Source organism: Macaca fascicularis, chromosome 1, assembly GCF_037993035.2.
Source record: "Macaca fascicularis isolate 582-1 chromosome 1, T2T-MFA8v1.1".
NCBI lineage: Eukaryota > Metazoa > Chordata > Mammalia > Primates > Cercopithecidae > Macaca > Macaca fascicularis.
In genome coordinates, this window is record NC_088375.1 from 176,178,394 (window position 1) to 176,196,819 (window position 18,426).

At 37.9% G+C, this 18,426-nt stretch overlaps 1 protein-coding gene across 11 annotated transcripts in view; it reads left to right on the forward strand.

Annotated features, from left to right (window-relative positions):
* The window catches only part of OMA1 (OMA1 zinc metallopeptidase), a 67,373-nt gene that overhangs the window by 27,104 nt on the left and 21,843 nt on the right, over window positions 1-18,426 (forward strand). For 4 of the 11 annotated variants that reach the window (XR_012419656.1, XR_012419663.1, XR_012419657.1 and 1 more), the window contains one exon: window positions 11,321-11,409. The exons of the other annotated variants lie outside the window; for them this stretch is intronic. The gene's annotated coding sequence lies outside the window, so the exon portion shown is untranslated. The remainder of the gene's footprint in view (window positions 1-11,320; window positions 11,410-18,426) is intronic. 11 annotated transcript variants of the gene reach the window in all.

The following is an 18,426-nucleotide window of genomic DNA, read 5'->3' on the forward strand; positions in this document are numbered from 1 at the left end:
CTACATTAAACTCGTATTGAGTTTTAAATTTCAGTTACTTTGTCTTTTCATTCTAGAATATCCCTTTAATTCTCTTTTATACATTTCAATTCTCTGGTGAAATTATCCATTTTGTCATATGTTTCTTTGTTTATATTTTCTTGAATATGTTAATCATTTTTTTTAAAAAATTCATGTTAACTCTAATATCTGTATTATCTTTGGGTCCATTTCTGTTGTCTGTTTTTGCCTTTGGTCTTGTTTCTTGGCATGGTTGCTTATTTTTGATTGAATGCTGGATATTTCATATAAACAGTTCTCTTGGCTTTGAATGATATGTTTTTTTTCCATCAGAGGGATTCTCTGTGCTAAGTGGTCACTTAGAGCATAGCAGATCTCTTCACTCATTCAGAGCCTGAGCTGAGTTTGCATAGGCTGGGATGATGAGCTCTACTGTAAGATGATAGGATAGCGATCTAGCTCTTTCTTTGGGGAACCTTCCCATAGAATATATATCGGCCTTTTCTCTGTGGTCATTCAAGTGTCTGCAGATGAATCCTGTAAAAACTGGCTGTTGGATATACCCCATTTACCCTGATGTGATTACTATACATTTCATGCCTGTATCAGAATATCTCATGTAACCCATAAATATATAACCTAGCAAGTGCCCACAAAAATAAAAAATAAAAAACAAGCAAAAAAACTAGCTTGTCATTGTTTGAGGATTGGCAGTGGAAAAGGGAGTAGGGTTTTCCCATTAATTGTGGAGACTTTTAAAAATTCTCTGTTATGACCCTTATACCTCAACCTTTCTTTCTTGGATGTCAAATACTAAATCTGGGATCTCTGTAGTGTGGGGTAATCAACCAGTTGCCGAAGAAGCGAGCGATAAGTGTAGATATAATGCATTAACTCTGGAACTATACTGCCTAAGTTTGAGAATCTGCTTTGCCAGAGAGAGTACTAGCTGTGTGATTATGATCAAGTTATTTATTGTTTTTGTGCCTCAACTTTTGTCATCTGTAGGATAGGAACAGTACTTGAACCTATCTCATACACTTAATACAATTAAAATTCTTAGAGCTTCTGTCTTTTAATCATTCGTCTTTTTAAAAAAATTTTCTTATTTTTAAAATTATTATACTTTAAGTTCTAGGGTACATGTACACAATGTGCATGTTTGTTACATATGTGTACATGTGCCATGTTGGTGCACTGCACCCATTAACTCATCATTTATATTAGGTATATCTCCTAATGCTATCCCTCCCCCCCGGCACCCCACAGCAGGCCCCAGTGTGTGACGTTCCCCTTCCTGTGTCCATGTGTTCTCATTGTTCATTTCCCACCTATGAGTGAGAACATGTGGTGTTTGGTTTTCTGTCCTTGTGATAGTTTGCTGAGAATGATAGTTTCCAGCTTCATCCATGTCCCTACAAAGGACATTAACTCATCCTTTTTTATGGCTACATAGTAATCCATGTGTATATGTGCCACATTTTCTTAATCCAGTCTATCATTGATGGACATTTGGGTTGGTTCCAAGTCTTTGCTATTGTGAATAGTGCCACTATAAACATAAGTGTGCATGTGTTTATAATCCTGTTTATAGCAGCAAGATATATAATCCTTTGGGTATATACCCAGTAATGGGATGGCTGGGTCAAATGGTATTTCTAGTTCTAGATCCTTGAGGAATTTCCACACTGTCTTCCACATGGTTGAACTAGTTTACAGTCCCACCAAAAGTGTAAAAGCGTTCCTATACACCAATAACAGACAAATAGGGCCAAATCATGAGTGAACTCCCATTCACAATTGCTACAAAGAGAATAAAATACCTAGGAATCCAGCTTACAAGGGATGCGAAGTACCTCTTCAAGGAGAACTACAAACCACTGCTCAGTGAAATAAAAGAGGCAACCTACAGAATGGGAGAAAATTTTTATAATCTACCCATCCGATAAAGGGCTAATATCCAGAATCTACAAAGAACTTAAACAAATTTACAAGAAAAAAATGAAACAACCCCATCAAAAAGTGGGCAAAGGATACGAAGAGACTCTTCTCAAAAGAAGACATTCATACAGCCAACAGACACATGAAAAAATGCTCATCACCACTGGCCATCAGAGAAATGCAAATCAAAACCACAATGAGATACCATCTCACACCAGTTAGAATGGCGATAATTAAAAAGTTAGGAAACAGGCTGGGCGCAGTGGCTCACGCCTGTAATTCCAGCACTTTGGGAGGCCAAGACGGGCGGATCACGAGGTCAGGAGATCGAGACCATCCTGGCCAACACGGTGAAACCCCGTCTCTACTAAAAATACAAAAAAAAAAATTAGCCGGGTGTAGTCGCAGGCGCCTGTAGTCCCAGCTACTCCGGAGGCTGAGGCAGGAGAATGACGTGAACCCGGGAGGCAGAGCTTGCAGTGAGCCGAGATTGTGCCACTGCACTCCAGCCTGGACGACTGAGTGAGACTCTGTCTCAAAAAAAAAAAAAGGTCAGGAAACAACAGGTGCTAGAGAGGATGTGGATAAATCATTTATCTTAAAATGACTGTCTGCTATCTCCTCTTTATTTCACAAATACATTGTCTCAAACCCAGTATGTTCAATATTAAATTCTTACTTTCTCCCTACACGTGTTTTTTCTTCTGGTCTCCCTTTTCCCAATAAATATATATATTTGCATTTCTTATTTATAATTATTTATGTAATGTGGAACATTTTTATGTGTCTGTTGGCGCTTCATTTATATTCCTTTGTGAATTATCTTCTCAGATATATTTCCCATTTTCAAATTGGGCAAAGAAGTTTGTGTTCTTATTCTTGAGTTGTAAGAGTTTTTCATATACGTGCTAGGTGCAAGTTCTTTGCCAGACAGGGGTGTTGCAAATATTTTCTTTCATTCTGTGGCTGTGTCAGCCTCCTGAGTAGCTGGGATTACAGGCATATGCCTGGCAAATTTTGTACTTTTAGTTGAGATGGGGTTTCTCCATGTTGGTCAGGCTGGTCTCGAACTCCTGACCTCAGATTATTCACCCTCCTTGGCCTCCCGAAGTGCTGGGATTACAGGCATGAGCCACTGTGCCTGTCCTGATACTCACTTTCTTCAGATAAGACTTTAAGAAGACATTGACCAGAATTTTCCTCCAGACTTCCCTTTCTCACCTGACCAGTCCCCCACTTCGGATTGACATTTAACGTTAATACAATCAAAAGACAGTTTGATCTTACAGACCTAGGTGCTAGCTCTTCTCTGATCCATTATGATGATTTTCATTTATTAATTGAATGTAATTAATTTCCAGATTATGGGGACATATAATATCTTCATGGACATTAGAATTCAAGAGACAGTAATTTAATAATTTTAACAAAGTTTGAAGTATTATGAATTGGAGATACAGGAAACATTCATTCTGTGGGAGAATATAGCAGAGATGTAACTTGAGGGATCAGGAAAACTTAGTCTTGGGATTAGACTGAGAAAGAAATAGTTAAAATGGAGATCCAAAAGATAAATAGTAATTATCCTGATGATATTGATAGGTGTAATGTTTGGCATGGTGTCTTCAAAGGCAAGAGAAACAATGGCTTATTCCAGGAATTGAAAATTTATTATCGTTAACATGTCAGCAGAGTTCAGGAGCACCAATGGCAACAGATAAAACTGAAGGGTAGGCAGAAACTTCTTTATTAGTAATTTTAAGGATTTTACACCTTGTGTAGCATAGGGGTCAGGACTTTGGGTTCAGTAGTCCAGATGTGTGTTTGAGCTCTTGTCTCCTCCACATGACTGTAGCAAATCACTTAACCTATTCAAATCTGTTTTATAGTCTGAATAGTGAGAATAATAATAGTACTTCCATCAAAGGGTTATTTTGGGTATCCTGGACTTGATTCTTTTTTTTTTTTTTAATACTGTTATACTTTAAGTTCTAGGGTACATGTGCACAACGTGCAGGTTTGTTACATATGTATACATGTGCCATGTTGGTGTGCTGCACCCAAAACTCATCATTTACATTAGGTATATCTCCTAATGCTATCCCTCCCCCCTTCCCCAGCCCCACGACAGGCCCCGTTTTGTGATGTTCCCCTTCCTGTGTCCAAGTGTTCTCACTATTTAATTCCCATCTGTAAGTGAGAACATGCGGTGTTTGGTTTTTTGTCCTTGCGATAGTTTGCTGACAATGATGGTTTCCAGCTTTATCCATGTCCCTACAAAGTACGTTAACTCATCCTTTTTTATGGCTGCGTAGTATTCCATGGTGTGTATGTGCCACATTTTCTTAATCTAGTCTACCATTGATGGACATTTGGGTTGGTTCCAAGTATTTACTGTTGTGAATAGTGCCACTGTAAACATAAGTGTGCTTGTGTTTATAATCCTGTTTATAGCAGCATGATTTATAATCCTTTGGGTATATACCCAGTAATGGGATGGCTGGGTCAAATGGTATTTCTAGTTCTAGATCCTTGAGGAATTGCCACACTGTCTTCCACAATGATTGAACTAGTTTACAGTCCCACCAACAGTGTAAAAGTGTTCCTATTTCTCCACATCCTCTGCAGCACCTGTTGTTTCCTGACTTTTTAATGATCGCCATTCTAACTGGTGTGAGATGGTATCTCATTGTGGTTTTGATTTGCATTTCTCTGATGGCCAGTGATGATGAGCATTTTTTCATGTGTCTCTTGGCTGCATAAATGTCTTCTTTTGAGAAGTGTCTGTTCATATCCTTTGCCCACTTTTTGATGGGGTTGTTTGTTTTTTTCATGTAAATTTGTTTAAGTTCTTTGTAGATTCTGGATATTAGCCCTTTGTCAGATGAGTAGATTGCAAAACATTTTCTCCCATTCTGTAGGTTGCCTGTTCACTCTGATGATAGTTTATTTTGCTGTGCAGAAGCTCTTGAGTTTAATTAGATCCCATTTGTCAATTTTGGCTTTTGTTGCCATTGCTTTTGGTGTTTTAGACATGAAGTCCTTACCCATGCCTATGTCCTGAATGGTATTGCCTGGGTTTTCTTCTAGGATTTTTATGGCTTTAGGTCTAACATTTAAGTATTTAATCCCTCTTGAATTAATTTTTGTATAAGGTGTAAGGAAGGGATCCAGTTTCAGCTTTCTACTTATGGCTAGCCAGTGTTCCCAGCACCATTTATTAAATAGGGAATCCTTTCCCCATTTCTTGTTTTTGTCAGGTTTGTCAAAGATCAGATGGTTGTAGATGTGTGGTATTATTTCTGAGAGCTCTGTTCTGTTCCATTGGTCTATATCTCTGTTTTGGTACCAGTACCATGCTGTTTTGGTTACTGTACCCTTGTAATATAGTTTTAAGTCAGGTAGCATGATGCCTCCAGCTTTGTTCTTTTGGCTTAGGACTGTCTTGGCAATGCGGGCTGTCTTTTGGTTCCATATGAACTTTAAAGTAGTTTTTTCCAATTCAGTGAAGAGTCATTGGTAGCTTGATGGCGATGGCACTGAATCTATAAAGTACCTTGGGCAGTATGGCCCTTTTCACGACATTGATTCTTCCTATCCATGAGCATGGTATGTTCTTCCATTTGTTTGTGTCCTCTTTTATTTCATTGAGCAGTGGTTTGTAATTCTCCTTGAAGAGGTCCTTCACATCCCTTGTAAGTTGAATTCCCAGGTATTTTATTCTCTTTGAAGCAATTGTGAATGGGAGTTCACTCATGATTTGGCCCTCTGTTTGTCTGTTATTGGTGTATAAGAATGCTTGTGATTTTTGCACATTGATTTTATATCCTGAGACTTTGCTGAAGTTGCTTATCAGCTTAAGGAGATTTTGGTTTGAGACAATGGGGTTTTCTAGATATACAGTCATGTCATCTGCAAACAGGGACAATTTGACATCCTCTTTTCCTAATTGAATACCCTTTATTTCTTTCTTCTGCCTGATTGCCCTGGCCAGAACTTGCAACACTATGTTGAATAGGAGTGGTGAGAGAGGGCATCCCTGTCTTGTGCCAGTTTTCAAAGAGAATGCTTCCAGTTTTTGCCCATTCAGTATGATTTTATCTGTGAGTTTGTCATAAATAGCTCTTATGATTTTGAGATATGTCCCATCAATACCTAATTTATTGTGAGTTTTTAGCATGAAGGGCTGTTGAATTTTGTCAAAGGCCTTTTCTGTGTCTCTTGAGATAATCATGTGGTTTTTGTCTTTGGTTCTGTTTATATGCTGGATTATGTTTATTGATTTGCATATGTTGAACCAGCCTTGCATCCCAGGGATGAAGCCCACTTGATCATGGTGGATAAGCTTTTTGATGTGCTGCCGGATTTGGTTTGCCAGTATTTTATTGAGGATTTTTGCATCAATGTTCATCAGGGATATTGGTCTAAAATTCTCTTTTTTTGTTGTGTCTCTGCCAGGCTTTGGTATCAGGATGATGTTGGCCTCGTAAAATGAGTTAGGGAGGATTCCCTCTTTTTCTATTGATTGGAATAGTTTCAGAAGGAATGGTACCAGCTCCTCCTTGTACCTCTGGTTGAATTTGGCTGTGAATCCATCTGGTCCTGGACTTTTTTTGGTTGGTGAGCTATGAATTGTTGCCTCAATTTCAGAGCCTGTCATTGGTCTATTCAGAGATTCAACTTCTTCCTGGTTTAGTCTTGGGAGGGTGTATGTGTCCAGGAATTTATCCATTTTTTCTAGATTTTCTAGTTTATTTGCATAGAGGTGTTTATAGTATTCTCTGATGGCAGTTTGTATTTCTGTGGGATCAGTGGTGATATCCCCTTTATCATTTTTTTGCTACATCTATTTGATTCTTCTCTCTTTTCTTCTTTATTAGTCTTGCTAGTGGTCTATCAGTTTTGTTGATCTTTTCAAAAAACCAGCTCCTGGATTCATTGATTTTTTTTGAAGGGTTTTTTGTGTCTCTATCTCCTTCAGTTCTGCTCTGTTCTTAGTTATTTCTTGCCTTCTGTTAGCTTTTGAATGTGTTTGCTCTTGCTTCTCCAGTGCTTTCAATTGTGATGTTAAGGTGTCAATTTTAGATCTTTCCTCCTTTCTCTTGTGGGTATTTAATGCTATAAATTTCCCTCTACATGCTGCCTTAAATGTGTCCCAGAGATTCTGGTATGTTGTGTCTTTGTTCTCATTGGTTTCAAAGAACATCTTTATTTCTGCCTTCATTTCGTTATGTACCCATTAGTCATTCAGGAGCAGGTTGTTCAGTTTCCAAGTAGTTGAGCAGTTTTGATTGAGTTTCTTAATCCTGAGTTCTACTTTGATTGCACTGTGGTCTGAGAGACAGTTTGTTATAATTTCTGTTCTTTTCCATTTTCTGAGGAGTGCTTTACTTCTAACTATGTGGTCAATTTTGGAATAAGTGTGATGTGGTGCTGAGAATAATGTATATTCTGTTGATTTGGGGTGGAGAGTTCCGTAGATGTCTGTTAGGTCTGCTTGGTGCAGAGCTGAGTTCAATTCCTGGATATCCTTATTAACTTTCTGTCTTATTGATCTCTCTAATGTTGACAGTGGGGTGTTAAAGTCTCCCATTATTATTGTGTGGGAGTCTAAGTCTCTTTGTAGGTCTCTAAGGATTTGCTTCAGGAATCTGGGTGTTCCTGTATTGGGTGCATATATATTTAGGATAGTTAGCTCTTCTTGTTGAAATGATCCGTTTACCATTATGTAATGGCCTTCTTTGTCTCTTTTGATCTTTGTTGGTTTAAAGTCTATTTTATCAGAGACTAGGATTGCAACCCCTGCCATTTTTTGTTTTCCATTTGCTTGGTAGATCTTCCTCCATCCCTTTATTTTGAGCCTATGTGTGTCTCTGCATGTGAGATGGGTCTCCTGAATACAGCACACTGATGGGTCTTGACTCTTTATCCAATTTCCCAGTCTGTGTCTTTTAATTGGAGCATTTAGCCCATTTATATTTAAGGTTAATATTGTTACGTGTGAATTTGATCCTGTCATTATGATGTTAGCTGGTTATTTTGCTTGTTAGTTGATGCAGTTTCTTCCTAGCATCAATGGTCTTTACAGTTTGGCATGTTTTTGCAGTGACTGGTACCAGTCGTTCCTTTCCATGTTTAGTGCTTCCTTCAGGAGCTCTTATAGGGCAGGCTTTATGGTGACAAAAATCTCTCAGCATTTGCTTGTCTGTAAAGGATTTTATTTCTCCTTCACTTATGAAGCTTAGTTTGGCTGGACATGAAATTCTGTGTTGAAATTCTTTTCTTTAAGAATGTTGAATATTGGCCCCCACTCTCTTCTGGCTGGTAGAGTTTCTGCCGAGAGATCTGCTGTTAGTCTGATGGACTTCCCTTTGTGGGTAATCCAACCTTTCTCTCTGGCTGCCCTTAACATTTTTTCCTTCATTTCAACTTTGGTGAATCTGACAATTATGTGTCTTGGAATTGCTCTTCTCGAGGAGTATCTTCGTGGTGTTCTCTGTGTTTCCTGAATTTGAATGTTGGCCTGCCTTGCTAGGTTGGGGAAGTTCTCCAGGATAATATCCTGCAGAGTGTTTTTCAACTTGGTTCCATTCTCCCTGTCACTTTCAGGTACACCAATCAGATGTAGATTTGGTGTTTTCACATAGTCCCATATTTCTTGGAGGCTTTGTTCGTTTCTTTTTACTCTTTTTTCTCTAAACTTCTCTTCTCGCTTCATTTCATTCATTTCATCTTCAATCACTGATACCCTTTCTTCCCATTGATCGAATTGGCTACTGAAGCTTGTGCATTTGTCACGTAGTTCTCGTGCCATGGTTTTCAGCTCCATCAGGTCATTTAAGGACTTCTCTACATTGGTTCTTCTAGTTAGCCATTCATCTAATCTTTATTCAAGGTTTTTAGCTTCTTTGCGATGGTTTTGAACTTCATCCTTGAGTTTGAAGAAGTTTGATCGTCTGAAGCCTTCTTCTCTCAACTTGTCAAAGTCATTCTCCGTTCAGCTTTGTTCCGTTGCTGGCAAGGAGCTGCGTTCCTTTGGAGGGGGAGAGGCGCTCTGATTTTTAGAATTTTCAGCTTTTCTGCTCTGTTTTTTCCCCATCTTTGCGGTTTTATCTACCTTTGGTCTTTGATGATGGTGACATACAGATGGGGTTTTGGTGTGGATGTCCTTTCTCTTTGTTAGATTTCCTTCTAACAGTCAGGACCCTCAGCTGCAGGTCTGTTGGAGTTTGTTGGAGGTCCACTCCAGACCCTGTTTGCCTGGGTATCAGCAGCAGAGGCTGCAGAACAGCAAATATTGCTGAACAGCAAATGTCGCTGCCTGATTATTCCTCTGAAAGTTTCGTCTCAGAGGGGTACCTGCCCGTGTGAGGTGTCAGTCTGCCCCTACTGGTGGGTACCTCCCAGTTAGGCTACTTGGGGGTCAGGGACCCTCTTCAGGAGGCAGTCTGTCCGTTCTCAGATCTCAAACTCCGTTCTGGGAGAACCACTACTCTCTTAAAAGCTGTCAGACAGAGACATTTAAGTCTGCAGAGGTTTCTGCTGTCTTTTGTTTGGCTATGCCCTGCCCCCAGAGGTGGAGTCTACAGAGGCAGGCAGGCCTCCTTGAGCTGTGGTGGGCTCCACCCAGTTGGAGCTTCCCAGCTGCTTTGTTTACCTACTCAAGCCTCAGCAATGGCAGGCGCCCCTCCCCCAGCCTGGCTGCTGCCTTGCAGTTTGATGTCAGACTGCTGTGCTAGCAATGAGCCAGGCTCTGTGGGTGTGGGACCCTCTGAGCCAGACGCAGGATATAATCTCCTGGTATGCCCTTTGCTAAGACCCTTGCAAAAACGCAGTATTAGGGTGGGAATGATCCGAGTTTCCAGGTGCAGTCTGTCACAGTTTCGCTTGGCTAGGAAAGGGAATTCCCTGACTGACCCCTTGCGCTTCCTGGGTGAGGCGATGCCTCGCCTGCTTCGGCTTATGCTCAGTGTGCTGCACCCACTGTCCTGCACCCACTGTCCAACAAGCCCCAGTGAGATGAACCTGGTACCTCAGTTGGAAATGCAGAAATCACCCATCTTCTGCGTAGCTTGCCCTGGGAGCTGTAGACTGGAGCTGTTCCTATTTGGCCATCTTGGAACCGCCTCCTGAACTTGATTCTTCTTTGTGGCTTGTATCTTTTTTTTGGACCCTGATGCATCAGGCTCCCTTGACTTCTTGCCATTGTAGCATTCAAATCACGTCAACATAATCCTCCTTTTCCTCATTCTCTCCTTCCTAGGCAACCTTTTGATTATAGCCTGGCTTCCTGTGTAACATGCCTAAAAGGGAGAGAAAATGCTGACCCAAGGACATAGATGCTTGTGCTCTTGCTGGTTTGGGCAGCTGTAGTTATCTCTGTAAATTAAGAAGTTTGCATTCTGATTTTATGTCAATCTTGTGAGCTTGGTTAGTGGGAACTATTTCTGAGAGATGGTTCTATTGGTCATGTGCAGTCCCATTGGATTTATGAGATTTCAATATGCAAAATTCACAAAAATGATGTTACTCATGAAGCCTCTTTCAAAGTAGGCAGCCTACTTTCCCTGGGGTTCTCTGCTGCTCCTCTGCTCTTGGCTATGAGTGATTTTATTGTGCATATTTACATTTTTATAGGCGTTCTTTTAATTTTTCATTTGGAAGGCATTTAATTTATCATTATATAAATTATCAGAATGATTAATATAGAATTAGTAATGACTGGTAGGACCAACATGTGAATTAAGCATAGAATAGCAAGCTGTTCAGTCATCAGCTGACAAAAGATGTCCTGTTAAGTATTTGATTTTTTGGGATATGAATATTCATTTGTCACTGTAAAGAACTTTTGACACTTTACAGTCATTATGGAAATGACTTTTTAAAAATTTCACAAGCAACAAAACTGTCAGTTTTAATTTTTTCATAACAGTTTCTTAAGTTTGGAAAACTGAGTTTCTTTTGGTGGTTCTGAACTGGGGTGGGGTAGCTTTCTTGGATGACATTGTGTATGATTATTTCTGATTGTCACAGTTATTGGGGAAGTGGGGGGAATTATTGATGTTTAATGGGAGGGGAGTGGGGATAATAAATATCCTATGGTGGCTTGGAAAGCAGTCACTGGGAGTAATCCCCAAAGCCTGTTAAGTGGCCCATTTGGGAAACACGGCCTGCTAGTTTCCTCAAGTAACCTGAGATAACTGTGCCAATAGCACCATCTAGTGAGGGCATTAGGTAATAAGCAAAATCTACTTTTCATCACAGAAATGAGAAAATTTCAAATTCTAAACTTTATTTAAAATAGTACCTTGTAGAATCGTAGACTTTTAGAGCAGGAAGGAAAATTGGAGCTAATTTAATCTACCTTCTCATTTTACAGATAAGAAAACCAGAATCCAAAGATGTGAAGTGATTTATCTAATAACCTATACCTAGTTAGTAGGAAGACCCTTAGTTCTTGTTTTTCAGGTTAGTATTCTGAGCTTTCATCACAGCAGACTATCTTTGTGTTTTATTTGGGTTACTGTTTTAGGTTCTTTGCTTAATGATTCTTTTAAGAAAGAAAAGAATCAGTAAGTAAGGAGACCATCTTATTTAATAGGTATGTTGTAAAGTAACTTTCATAATGCATACATTATTTTGAACTTAATTTTATCACCCAGATAAATGAGATAGGCTGTGTGTATTCATCTGATTTTTCATTGCTATGATTTGAGCCGTTAAGTCTTATGATAAAACTTTACCTAAGATAGAGGGAAAAAAGTAACATGAAAATTTATCAAAATTTAATTTATTGATTGGTGAACTGACATGCTGGCAATCAAAAGATGCAGAAAATTGGGCAAAAAATCAAGATTAAATGACCAACATATGTCTTTCATTTCTATGTTGGAGCACGTGAAGTATTTTTGATAAATTTTCTCTTAGTGTGAGGGATTGGCAAATACTGCAAATGGCTTAGCTGAAATTACCTCAAGATTATGTTGCATTTAGTTGGAAAAGAGCAATTTTAAATTATTGACTAGAAAAATGTTGTTTAGAGAATAAGTGGGTTACAAAATAAAATGAGCTTTAAGAAGTGCTGCCATCAGCAATATTGGAAAATGATGAACCTATGGAAGTATGTGAGACTGAAATGAACTAGTTTCTGGTAGATGATGACAATAATGATGGTAGTGTATAATAATCAATAACATTTTATTTTATTTTATTTTATTTATTTTTTTGAGACAGAGTCTTGCTGTGTAGCCCAGGCTGGAGTGCAGTGGCTCGATCTGGGCTCACTGCAAGCTCCGCCTCCCGGGTTTATGCCATTCTCCTGCCTCAGCCTCCTGAGTAGCTGGGACTACAGGCACTTGCCACCACGCACGGCTAATTTTTTGTATTTTTAGTAGAGACAGGGTTTCACCGTGTTAGCCAGGATGGTCTCGATTTTCTGACCTCGTGATCCGGCCGCCTCGGCCTCCCAAAGTGCTGGGATTACAGGCGTGAGGCACCACACCCGGCTTCAGTAACATTCTTAATGTGCTGGGCACTGTCCTGAGTGTATTACATGTGTTCATTCTTTTGATCTTCGTAACAACCCTGTGAGGTATGGGTAAACCTGAGGGATGGAGGAGTTAAGTAACTTGCCAAAGCTCTCACAGACAGTAAGGTTTCTGCCTCCCAAAGTGGAGATAGATTAGTTTCTGAGAGGGAGCTTTCCATCTTATATTTGCCTGCTGGAAACAGTTTTGGTTTTCTGCAGTATTGCCTCTAAAATAATGATCATTTTTATATCTGTTTTGGTCCCTTTAAATCTTATAACAGCCTCAGTGTATTTTGCTAGCTGTAGGAGCCCAACTCCCCCGGCCACAATCCTTTGTAGTATTGTCTCAGATGATTATTTTACCTATCACATGTCTATGTGGAATACAGGAGAGGATGCTACAATGACTGGGACAAGTATAGGGTGTTAATGGTTTCCTAAAAGAAGATTCAGATTCATTCAGTGTTAGGATTTACTTTTGGAAGGGGGTGATGGCTAAGAGGAGCTTTGTTGGAGCGTCTAGTGAATACAGACAGCAAAATTCAGAGATACTTTTCATCTTTGCATTTCTAGTGAAAATGTTGGCTACAGGTAACGGTACAGTTAGGCTTTTACTTGGTCTAGATCTATTTATACATATTTCTCTAGTATTGTTTTGGCATTGGGAAATGGTGAAATTATAAGAACAATTTTTATACTACTGTATTCTTTATGAATATGTCCCACTGAGTTTATAATTTAATAGTAGCAAATTCTTTCTCAATATGTGCATTAATGCATATTCATATACATTTATATTCTCTGGATTGTACTAGAACCTTCTTGTAAATTCATGACATCATCACTTAGGACCAAACATAGCATCTCGCAATTACCATAGGCCTCTGGTTGCTCACCAGGGGAAAGGAAGGATAGAAATAGTGTCCACTATGTTCTGAGTCCTAGACTGGCTGCTTTGCAAGAATTATCACATTTTAACTTGATAATTCACTGCTTTAATTTAGTTTTACAGATGAATCTGAGACTCCTAGAGACTAAATTATTGACCTAGGGGCAAAAACTCTGTCTCCAGACTACTTGGTTTCAAATTATGGCTCTGTCACTTAACTAGCTGTTTGAGCTTTGTCAAGTTATGTAGTCACTGTGGATCTTGGTTTCTTCATCTAATGTGTAAAGTGAGGGTCCTACCAATATTTACCTCATGAGGTTATTATGAGGATTAAATGAGTTAATATAATGTGTTAATATTTGTAATACACTTAAAACAGTGCCTAGTATGTGGTGTCCTATAAATGACTGTTAATAAATAAAATAATTAGTATTTTGAACCCAGATATTTCTGGTTCTAAAACCTGTAGTCTTTCCATTATCATAGTTTACTGTCTCAAAAAATGTTCTAGGACCAAAGTATTTCACTGAGACATATTTTCTTATGTTTCTCTGGCCAGTGGTAGCCATTATTAGTTGTGTTTTAAGAAGGAAAGGTTACCTAGAGTCTAATTCTTTCTTTGTGTACCTCCAGTTGCTTAATAAGTTATTTAGTTCAGTTCAATAATTTTATTGAAGCAGTGAGTTAGACTGAATTAGTTGCTGTATCAGTCCATTTTCACAGTGCTGTAAAGAAATACCCAAGACTGGGTAATTTATAAAGGAAAGAGGTTTAATTGACTCACAGTTCTGCATGGCTGCTGGGGAGGCCTCAGGAAACTTACCATCATGGTGGAAGGGGAAGCAGGTACGTCTTACATGGTGGCAGGAGAGAGAGAGAGTATGTAAGAGCAGGGAAAACTGCCTTATAAAATCATCAGATCCCATGAGAACTCACTCAGTATCATGAGAACAGCATGGGGGAACTGCTCTCATGATCCAGTCACCTCCTACCAGGTCCCTCCCTCGACACATGGGAATTAAAATTTGGATTACAGTTGTTGATGAGATTTGGATGGGGACACAGCCAAACCATATCAGTTGCTTAATAAGTTGTTAGTTTTCTTCAATAATTTTCTTGAAGCAGATGAGTTAGACTTGTGATAAACTGAGTATTTATTTTTAAAATGTCTTTATTTTGGTCTATCCTTGTTACATTTTTTCTCTTTTTTAGTAAGTACATTTAACATGAGATCTACTCTCTTAACTTTTTAATTGTACAATACACACTTAACTATAGGCACATGTTATATATTAGATCTCTAGATCTTACTCATTTTGCGTAACTGAGACTTTATATCCATTGAATAGCAACTCCTCATTTCCTCCTACTTCCAGTCTCTGAGAAACACTATTCTTTTCTCTATTTCTACAAGCTTGCCACTTTAGATACATACCACATCTAAGTGGAATCATGTAGTATTTGTCCATTTGTGACTGGCTTATTTCACTTAGCTTAATGTCCTCAAGGTTTATCCATATTGTTGCATATGACAGGATTTCCTTTTTTAAGGCCACATAATATTTCAATGTATGTTTATACCACATTTTCTTAATCTGTTCATTCGTTGAGGAACATTCAGGTTGTTCCCGCTTCTTGGCTATTGTGAATAATGCTGCAATGAATGTGGAGTGCAAATCCCTTTGAGATCCTGATTTCAACTCTTGGATAAATATCCAGAAGTGGGATTGTTAAATCATAATGTTAGTTCTTTTTAAACATTTTTTGAGTAATCTTCATACTGTTTTTCATAAAGGCCACACCATTTTATATTCTCACTGACAATGTACAAGAGTTCCAGTTTCTTCACATCCTTGCCAACACTTATCTCTCTTGTTTTTTTAATAATAGATATCCTAACAGGTGTAAGGTGATATTTCATGGTGATTTTGGTTTGCATTTCCCTGATGATTAGTGATATTGAACATTTTTTCTAATACCTGTTACCTACTTTTGAATGTCTTTTTTGAAGAAATGTCTATTGAGGTCCTTTGCCCATTTTTTGAATTGGGTTTTTTGTTTTTTCGCTATTGAATTGTAGAAATTCTTTGTATATTTTAGAAATTAACTGTTTATCAGATATTTGGTATACAAATGGTTTTTCCCATTCCATAGATTGCCTTTCACTCTGTTTCCTTTGCTGTGCAGAGCTTTTTGGTAGTTCCACTTGTCTATTTTTGCCTTTCGTTTCCTGTGCTTTTGGTATCATATTCACAAAATCATTGCCAAGACCAAAGTCATGAAACTTTTCCCTTATATTTTCTTCTAGGAGTTATATAGTTTTAGGTCTTACGTTTAAATCTTTAATCCAGTTTTAGTTGGATTTTGTGTGTAGTGTAAGATAAGGGTCCAGTTTCATTCTTTTGCATGTGAATATTCAGTTTTTCTAGCACCATTTGTTGAAGAGATTGCTCTTTCCTCATTGTGGGGTGTGTGTGTGTGTGTGTGTGTGTGTGTGTGTGTGTGTGTGTGTTTGAGACAGGGTCTTGCTCTGTCACCCAGGCTAGAGTGCAGTGACGTGATCACAGCTTACTCTAGCCTCGACTCCCCAGGCTCAGATGATCCTCCCACCTAAGCCTCTTGGTCCACAGGCGTGTACCATCACACCTGCCTAATTTTTTGTAGAAATGGTTTCACCATGTTGCCCAGGTTGGTCTTGGACTCCTGGTCTCAAGCAATCCATGTGCCTCAGCCTCCCAAACTGCTGGGATCACAGATATGAGCCACCATGCCTGGCCTCCCATTGTATATTTTTGGTACCCTCATCAAAGATCTGTATTTGTGTGGGCTTAATTTTGGGTTCTCTATTCTGTTCCATTCATTGAATGATTATCTTTATGCTAATACTATACTGTTTTAATTACTGTAGCTTTGTAATATATTTTGAAATCAGGAAGCATGATGCCTCTAGTCTTACTCTTTTTCAAGATTGCTTTGGCGATTTGGGGTTAGTTGTGGCTCCATATGAATTTTAGGATATTTTTTTCTGTTTCTATAAGAAAGTGCCAATGGAATTTTCATAGAGATCTCATTGAATCTGTAGACCACTTTGGATGGTATGGATATTTTAACAATATTAAGTCTTACAATCCATGAACATGGGATGTCTTTCCATTTATTTGAGTTGTCTTTAATTTCTTTCATTGGTTTTTTAAAAATACTTTTTAGTGTACAAGGCTTTCACCTCCTTAGTTTGGTTTAATAAGTATTTTATTCTTTTTAATGTTCCTGTAAGTGGAATTGTTTCTTAATTTCCTGTTTGGATAGTTTGTTGTTAGTGTGTAGAACATAACTGATTTTTGTATGCTGATTTTTGTATCCTAATTTTACTGAATATATTTATTAGTTCTAACGAGTTTTTGTGTGTATGTGTGTGGCGTCTTTAGTTTTCTACTTTTAAGATCATATTATCCAGAAATCATTTTACTTATTTCTTTCTGATTTAAATGCCTTTTATTTCTTTCTCTTGCCTAATTGCCCTGGCTAGGACTTCCAGTGCTATATGGAACAGAAATGGCAAGATTGGGCATTCTTGCCTTGTTCCTGGACTTAGAGGAAAAAATTTTTGTTTTTCACTCTGAAGTGTGATGCTAGCTGTGGACTTTTCATATATAGCTATAATTATGTTGAGATAATTTTTTTCTATCTCTAGTGTTTGAGAGTTTTTATCATGAAAGGATGTCTAATTTCGTCAAGTGCTTTTTCTGCATCCGTTGAGATGATCATGTGTTTTTTTATTCTGTTAATGTGGTATATCACATTAATTGATTTTTGTGTGTTGAACCATTCTTGATTACCAGGGAATAAATCCTCCTTGGTCATGAGGTGTGATCCTTTTAATATGCTTTTGAATTTGGTTTGCTAGTATTTTGTTCAGAATTTTTGCATTTATGTTCATCAGGGATATTGGCCTGTAATTTTTTTTTTTTTTTTTTTTTTTTTTGTAGTGTCTTTGGCATAGGTATCAGAGTAATGCTGGCCTCATAAAATGAATTTGGAAGTGTTCCCTCCTCAATTTTTTGGAAGACTTTGAGAGTTATTGACATTAATTCTTTAAATGTTTTTGGTAGCATTCACCAGTGAGGTCATCTGGTTCTGGTTCTGGGGTTTTCTTTGTTGGGAAGTTTTTTTATTATTGATTCAATCTCATTAGTTATAGATTTGTTCATATTTCCTATTTCTTTATTATTCAATCTTAGTGGGTTATATATTTCTTGGAGTTTATCCATTTCTTCTAGCTTATCCAATTTGTGGGCATATAATTGTTCAGAGTAGTCTCTTATGATCCTTTGTATGGTATAAGTTATAATGGTATGTTGTAATGTGTCCTCTTTCATTTCTGATTTTGTTCATTTAAGGCTTTTTTTTCTTAATTACTCTAGACTTGTCAATTTTGTAAATCTTTCCCCCAAAAGCTCTTAGTTTTAGTTTTTTTTCTATTTTTTAATTCTCTGTTTCCTTTATTTATGCTCTAATCTTTATTATTTCCTTCCTTCTGCAAAATTTGGGCTTAGTTCTTTTTTTTTTTTTTTTTTTTAGATCTACAGGTATAAAGTTAGTTTATTTGCTTTCTTTCTTCTTTTTTTAAATGTAGGTGTTTATCACTATAAACTATACTCTTAGAACTGCTTTTGCTGTATCCCATCAGGTTTGTTATATTGTGATTTCATTTTCATTTGTCTCAAAATCATTTTCTTTTTGTTTTTTTCCTTGACCCATAGGCTGTACAGGAGTGTGTAGTTTGGGAGTATGCCTCAGAATTTCTGTTTAGTACTTTTTTACATTTTCTGAGTCTTTGTTGAAATTCTCACTTTGTTCATGCATTGTTCTGACCTCATTGAGTGTCTTTATGATGGTTATTTTGAATTCTCTTGTTAGATAAATAATATATTTCCCTTTCATTAGGGTCAGTTTCTGAAGATTTATCTTGATCCTTTGGTGCGTATTTCTCTGTTTATATTGTTCACTCTTACTGTTGATATCTACACATTAGGAAAAAACAGCAACCTCTTAGCCTTTACCGACTGTC